Below are 8,492 nucleotides of genomic sequence, written 5' to 3' on the forward strand. Positions count from 1 at the left end.
TGTACAATGATCACCACAATCAGTTTCAGAATATTCACGTTGCCTTTAAAAATCTCCTACTCTTTAGCTATCAGCCTACAATTCCCCATTGGCAAGAGCCCCAGACCTAAGCAACCAATTATCAATGTGTCTGTATAGATTTGCCTATTCTGCACATTCTATCTAATAAAGAGGGAATATCCTAATTGACCATCATGCCATTGCAAAGATGGCAGCGCCCACAGCCAATAAGGAGGGAATATGCTAATTGGCTGCCATGCCCTCAAAGATGGCGGTGTCCACAGCCACAAGATGGTGGCGCCCAGTCCCGTCAGCCCTGCCTCCGGAGTGTCCCAGTCCCCTCAGCCACCCAGGGCTGGCCCAAGGCGCAGGCAAGCATCAGATGTTGCTGCCCAGCAGCCCAGGGCCACCCGAGGCTCAGGTAACCAGGGCCAGCAGAGGCTTGCACTGCTGGCAGTGACAGCAGCAGAGGTGTGATAGGGGCATCACCTTCCTCTGATCACGGGGTAGCCTCCCATCCCTGAGGGCTCCTGGACTGTGAGAGGGGACAGGCTGGGCTGAAGGATCCCCCCTCCGGTGTATGAATTTTCCTGCACCGGGCCTCTAGTTTCATATAAATTGAATCATATATGTTCTTTTGTGTCTGGCTTTTTCACTTAGCATAATGTTTTCAAGATTCATCTGTGTTGTAGCAAGAATCAGTACTCTAGCCCTAACCAGTTTGGCTCAGTGGATATAGCATTGGCCTGCGGACTCAAGGGTCCCAGATTTGATTCTGGTCAAGGGCATGTACCTTGGTTGTGGGCACATCCCCAGTGGGGAGTGTGCAGGAGGCAGCTGATCAATGTTTCTCTCTCATCAATGTTTCTAACTCTCTATCCCTCTTCCTTCCTCTCTGTAAAAAATCAATTAAAATATTAAATAAAGAATCAGTACTCTATTTCTTTTTGTAGCCAAATAATATTCCATTGTGTGGATATTCCATATTATTTTATCCATTCATCAATGGATGTACATTTGGTTTGTTTCTACTTCTGACTACTACGAATAATGATGCTATAAATGGAGGTGTAAGCATATCTGAATTAAGACCCTGCTTTCAATTATTTTGTGTACATTCCAAGAAGTGGAATTACTGAGTTACATGGTAACTCTATACTTAACTATTTGAGGAACTTCCAGCTTGTTTTTCACAGCTATGTCATTTTACATTCTCACCAGAAATATATGAGGGCTTTGATTTCTCCACATCCTTGCTAATGCTTGCTATAATGCTTGCTATTGTCTGACTGTTTTGGTTATAGGCATCTTAGTGTGTGTGAAGTAGTATCCCATTGTGGTTTTGATTTTTTCCTTAATGAATAATGATTTTTAGCATCATTTTATGTGCTTATTACCCATTTTTTATCTGGTGTGGGGGGGATGAGCTGGAGGAAAGGGAGAAAGAGAGAGAGCAGTTAGGAATGGGTGGAAAACTATTTGTTAGTCTCATATAAACTTAAGTGGTAGTTATTATGGAGGGAAGACAAATTTGGGCAATAATTAGGAAAAATGAGAGGACTTGATGTTTGATTCAATGTCAATAAAACAGAAGGGTCAGAGTAAAGGACTCTAACTTAGACAATTAGGTGAATTATAGAATCATTAAAAAGAGAGGGAATACAAAAGGTTTAAGAAGGCATAATTTTGTTTAGGACTTATTGAGCTTGGAGTGCTCATAGCCCATCCATCTATAGCAGCCTAGAATGTCTTTAGAAGTAGAGATTTACAGCTGGAAGATAAGGGTAAGATATCTTGATTGGATTTAATCATGTTGCCTGGAGATGATAACTGAAGCTATAATAGCAGATAAAGTAGCTTAATGTGAGAAAAGGGTGTCAATGGTATAAGTGCTGAGGAACAAGAGTTTCCAAGAGACAGAGGAGGAAAAACAAACAAATAAGACTGGCAGAGGTTGATGGGGAAGAATATTCAAGAGATAAAACTTTTAAGAAGCAGGGGAAAATTCAAAAGAACCCAATACTACCAAGAGTTTGGGGAAGAATGATAATGGAGAAAAGACCATTGGAGTTATAAATTAAATAGTATTTGGTCATGGACAGGTTTAAGAAAATTTCAGTTGATAAGGAGAAAGCTGAAAAGTGACTGGAAAGCAATTATGAAGATACCGTGATGATGAAGATACCATGATTATGAAGATACCAAGCTTAAGAAGCTTGGTGAAGGGACGGAGCAAGGAGGTAGTTGTAAGAATAAAATTAGTTCAAGTGAGATAATGTATGTGAAAGTTCTGTTGTAAAAAAGCACCGAACAGCTATTGTTCTGTTAAGCAAAGGCTATTCTGCACAAAAGATAAAAGGCACTCCACCAACATGTGAATGAAGTCATTAGATAAAGGAAATGGAGTTCCTGTTTTCATGGAAGTGGCAGCACTGTTTATTCATGTATGTTTTCAGGAATCTAATTAAGAATTACTCCCTCAGGTTGATTTGGCAGCTTCCTTTGATATCCTGAGTAATAGAGGGCAACAAGATATTGCATTAAGCAAAAGATTATGAGCTTGTCACTGTCTTTTAATCTAGGAAATTGAGGCTCTACATATATAAAGATCAAGTGGTTTGATGACTTTGTACACTAAACTGATCCTGATTTAGTATAGTGTTGACCCAGCCTGGATCTCCCAATCAACCACAAAGTAGCTTGATCAAATAACACTTCAAATACACTTTTATACCGAGAGAGAGGGGGGAGAAAGAGAGAGAGAGAGAGAGAGACTTATGTGTAAAACTAATCAGGCTATAGAAATTAATAATATTAATAAACTGGACCTGTGGTACTAGTTTTCTACCATTTCGATGTCCTCTGAAATACAGAAGATGAATTACTCTGACAACAATTATAATACCTTTTACAATTAACAAAGCCCCTCCAATCCATTCTATCATTTGATCCTAACAACCCCACAAAGTAGACTGTGTAGTGATTATAGTGCCATTTTGCAGTTACAAAATCTAAAGTTCTGGGGCAAGTGACTTCTGGACATGGCCCAGACATTATGTAGCAAAGCCAGAGCTCCTCCCCAGCTCTCTTGACTCTGAGTCCAACACTCATTCTGCTATCTACATAGCCAGTCTAAACAAACAGCAGCCAAATGGTTCTGTGACTCCATTGGCAACACAAGTACAACACTAAGAAAATAGAAACAGGTGCTCAATAATATTTTGGGGCCTGTCTGTAAAGCCTAGCTTTTGTTCCTTAGAGTTATCTTTTCTTCCTGAACTGCATATCACTCATGTACATTCTTGTTGCATTATGAGAATGTACATGAGTGATATGCCCATGTTGAGCCCCTGTCTGATTTTCTGAACAATGCTCCTCACTTTGTTAAATCTTCCTAGGTTTCTTACTCATCTACCCCTCACATTCAGCTGAGAAAAACCACCACACCTGTGAATCTCACATTCTGAAATTTGAATCACAATTTGGATTTATTTCCATGTATATTATTGCTGTTGGGATGTAAGATAAGGGAAATGGTAGCATTAGAGAAATGAATTCAGTATAATAAAGTTCATTTTCAATTGTGACTGCCCGTTATACAGTCCTTTGGCTAGCATTACAGACAGATATCATGCAATAAAATTTTTATGATATCAAGTTAGCTTTTTGGCAGACGACGACAGCCAATTAGTATTCTTGGATCTCTTTCTATATTTGTGATTCAACTCTAGATGCTGGATAATAGGTGGTCTGGCCTTTGTGCCATTAAAATCCACAATAATATTTCTGTGCAAATCCTGATTATTGAGAGGGAAGTGCTCCTTCTTAACACCTGACACTATTATGCCCTGAATTAGTAAGCCTAGTTCAGGATTAGCCAGGGAATGAAAAAAGAAGGAATGTATCACATAAAAGGAAAGAGTTGCAGAGGAGGAGAAGGAGGCAAATCTCAATTTTAGCTTAAGAGTAGCAGTTGCAAAGAACATTTTAAGATGACCTAAAACAGGACACAGAAGGTTCATATAAAAGTCTTATGTGGCATTGAGTTTGTGTGTGTGTGTAATGAATCATTTTATTTTCAAAATCAGTTTCATTTTGTTTCATATATTTCCTAAGTTTTTATTATCTGAGATTTGACTCCTATTTGCTGAAGCAAAATTAGAAGTTCAAGAGGTCTTCCTCTAACAACCAGTCTAACACCTTTCAGACTTTTGCCCCATCAAACTCATCTTTTAAATTTCTACCAGTGATCTTCCCAAGAACAAATCTGACCATAGTACTTTTTTGTTTAAATGCTTCAGTGGTTCCACCACTCATTCCCACACACTCTATCATTTAGCCATACCAAATTAATAAGCCACTCTGAAAACACATTGTTGTTCAGTGAGTGATCCATTAATTAATCTGTACTCTTTGGGTTTGCTCAATACAAAACTCAACTTGGACAAGCTTAGACAAAAAAAAAAAGGAAATCACTGAAAGGAATAAAGCTGAGGGATCTGGTTTTCTGCAGGGACATAGCTGGGTATCAGAAACAACTGAACCTAGGGAATTACTATCTCTCTATGATCTCCACTCCTCCCTATCTCTCACCCCAACTTCTGCCTTCAGCTTTGTTCTCTTTCACTGCACATCAGCACCCTTTACATGATGAAAACCATGACCAGCAACACCTCCTGAGTTTTACCTGTTACTACATCTGCCAATAGACAGACACTGAATTTATTTATTCTAGTTTAAAATACAATACTTAGATTCCACATATGAGTGAGATCATGTGACACTTATCTTTTTCTGACTGACTTATTTCACTTAGCATGATACTCTCCAGGTTCCTCCATGCTATCTCAAAGGGTAAGAGATCCTTCCTTTTATAGCTGCATAGTATTCCATGGTATAAATGTACCACAGCTTTTTCATCCTTTCATCTACTAATGGGCACTTGGGCTGTTTCCAGATCTTAGCTATTATAAATTGTGCTGCTACGAATATAGGGTTGCATACCTTTTTTCTGATTGGTATTTTGGAACTTAGGATATATTCCTAGAAGTGGGAGACATGGAAGCATGGGAAATGGTTCAGACCTGTTTTATCAAGTCAGAGCTTTAAAATGTTTATATCATCTTCTAAACTGTTTTTCTACCTCATTGAAATTTTAAGAGATCAACTAAAGACATTATATGCATATATGCATAACCCATGGACACAGACAATAGGGTGCTGAAGACCTGGGGCAGAGGGCAAGGGCAGGATGGAGGGGGTCATTGGGGGGAAAAGAGGGACATATGTAATACTTTCAACAATAAAGATTTATTTTTAAAAAATACAATAGAGACTTCTGGTCAAGATGGCAATGTAGGTAAATGCAGTACAAGAATCTTATATGCATGTATATAAGCATAAGTGATGAATGCAAACGGGGGGTGGGGGACAATGGGGGAATGACACATTTGTAATACCTTAATCAAAGAAAAAAAGTAAAATAATTAAAATTTTTAAAAAAGAATCCTCAACCACATCAAAATTACAACTAAACTACAGAACAAACATCATTTAGAACTACCTGAAATCTAACTGAATTGAAGTTCTATAACTAGAATATTTAAAGAAGAAGTCACATAGAGACTGGTAGGAGGGGTGGATATGAAGAATAGGCTGGTCCCAAACTGACATGTGGAGTATAAAAATTGGGTGGACCCTGGTTGGTGTGGCTCATTTGGTTGGAGCATTGTCTCATAAACTGAAAGGTTGCATGTTTGATTTCCAATAAGGACACATACCTAGGTTGCAGGTTCAGTCCCCAGTTGGGCTGCATATGAGAGGCAATCAATCAATGTTTGTCTCTCACCTCTCTCTCTCTCTCTCTCTCTCTCTCTCATCAATAAAAACATATCCTTAGGTAAGGATTTTAAAAATTGGCAGGATATCTCATCTTCAGATCTCCCCCCAGCCCATGGTTTCAAAGCCAGAATGATAAGTACCCATTAACTCCTGGCTATAAAAACCAGTGGGGATGGTGGCTGAGTGAGACAGAGGGCTGCTGGAGTCCCAGGCAGTTCCTTTTAAAGGTCCTAAACACAGATTTACTTGAACTCATTCCTACTGACCTCCAGCATGCTGGGGCAATAGCTTGAAAGAAACAAGGGACATATGGAGAGCAACTGCATTGTGTGGCATTAGGGTGAGATTTGGGGCGGGGGGGAGGAGGTGGGGACAACATTCTGCTAGACAAAAGTGCTGACAGAGACCTAGGTTGTGGTTTGATCCCTGGTTGAGTGCATTCAGGAGGCAACCAATCAATGTTTCTCTGATCTCTCTCTCTCTCTCTCTCTCTCTTCTCTTCTCTCTCTCCCATTTCTCCCTTCCTCTCTCTCTCATTTCTCCCTTCTCTCCCTTCCCTCTCTCAAAAATCAGTGAAAAAACAACACATATCCTTGAGTGAAGTTTTTGGGTTTTTTTTTTTAAGTACTGGAAGAGGCCATTGTTCATTTTCTGAGACCCCCACCCCACACAACAGAGCCAACAGTTGGGTACCATATCTGAGTCTTCATAAATCTGGTTATCACTGTATTCCCCACCCTGATGATTCCCTGAGATCCCACCCAACCAAACTTGTGGGCCCACCAAAGCTGATTCCAGTGGCTTTTCCATACAAATGGCCTACCTTAGCTCACACTTCAGACTTAACTAAAATCTCTGAAACAAGCAGCATCTGGCCTCCGTGTGCCCCATACCTCTTGCTAAGTGGCCCAGGCACAGCACTGGCAGAATTCCACCTCGGTTCTCAGATTGATGTATCCAGGGCACCTCCAAACCCAGCACAAGTATCAGCCATCTGCAGATCACTCTGTAGCTTGTGCCAGGTGGCCCCAGGCAAGGCACTCACCAGACAATTTCAGACCATGCTAGATTACAACCCTACCACCTTCGTGATTGACACACTCAAGGGGTGAACTTGGTGAGCACCAAAGCCCCACTGAAGCAAGTCCTGCTCCACAGGGGCTTCAACTGCACAGCAGCTCCTCCACCCTAGTCACGGCCAGTCCTTGCAGACAATTGGACTGAGGGTCAATCTCTCCAAGTGATGTCAACAACAATCAAGGCTCAACTACAACAGAACAGTGAACACAGCCCACATAGGAACACATCTACAGTGCCCAGGAAGGATACAACCCTGGGTACTACAGGATATTTACTACACAAGGCCACTCTACCAAGTCCAGGAGAAATCGCAGCTCTACCTAATACATAGAAACATAGGGAAGCAGCCAAAATGTGGAGACAAAGACATAGGTCCCAAATAAAAGTACATGAGAAATCTTCAGAAAAAGAACTAAATGAGATGGAGACCAGCAAACTACCAGAGTTCTAAACAATGGCAATAAAGATGTTCAAGGAAATTAGTGAGTAATTCAAGGAACTTAGTGAAAACTTCAATAGGAAAAAGGATATAGTAATCATAAAAAAGAACCAGTCAGAAATGAAGAAGAAAATAACTAAATCAAGAATAATCTACAGGGAATCAACAGTAGAGTAGATAAAGCTGAGAATCAAATTAGTGATTTGGAATATAAGAAGGCAAAAAACACCCAATCAGAACAGCAGAAAGAAAGAAGAATCCAAAATATCCTCTGGGACAACTTCAAGTGTACCAACATTTGCATCATGTGGGTGCTGGAATGAGAAGAGAGAGAGAGCAAGAAATGGAAAATCTATTTGAAAAAGAAATTACAGAAAACTTCCCTAACCAGGTGAAGGAAACAGACATATAAGTCCAAGAAGAACAGAGAGTTCTAAACAAGATGAACTCAAAGAGATACCACAATTAAAATGCAAAAAATTAAAGACAAAAAGAGAATTTTATAAGCAGCAAGAGAAATGCAATTAGTTACCTACAATGGAGCTCTCATAAGACTGTCAGCTGATTTCTCAACAGAAACTTTACAGGTCAGAAGGTAATGGCAAGAAATACTAAAAATGATGAAAACCAGAGACCTACAACCAAGATTACTCTACTCAGCAAAGCTATCATTTAGAATTGAAGGACAGATAAAGACTTTCCCAGAGAAGAAAAAGCTAAAGGAGTTCATCACCACCAAACCAGTATTCTATTAAATGTTAAATGATCTTCAAGAAGAAAAAATGATATAAAAATATGAACAAAAAGTGGTAATAAATACATGTCTATCACCAATTGAATCTAAAAAAAATAAATGAACAAGCCAAATAAATACAAACAGACTCATAGATACAAATAACATTTTAATGGTTTCCAGATGGGAAGGGTGTTGGGAGATGGGTGAAAAAGATGAAGGGATTAAGAAGTACAAATTGGTAGTTACAGAATAGTCAGTAGGATATACCAATCAGAAAGAATATATGCAACGCTATGTTCATATCGCACAATTTACAATAGCTAAGATTTGGAAACAGCCTAAGTGCCCATCAGCAGATGAGTGGATTAGAAAACTGTGGTACACCTACATAATGGA

The sequence above is a fragment of the Myotis davidii genome, unplaced genomic scaffold (genome assembly GCF_000327345.1).
Source record: "Myotis davidii unplaced genomic scaffold, ASM32734v1 scaffold1643, whole genome shotgun sequence".
NCBI classification, from domain to species: domain Eukaryota; kingdom Metazoa; phylum Chordata; class Mammalia; order Chiroptera; family Vespertilionidae; genus Myotis; species Myotis davidii.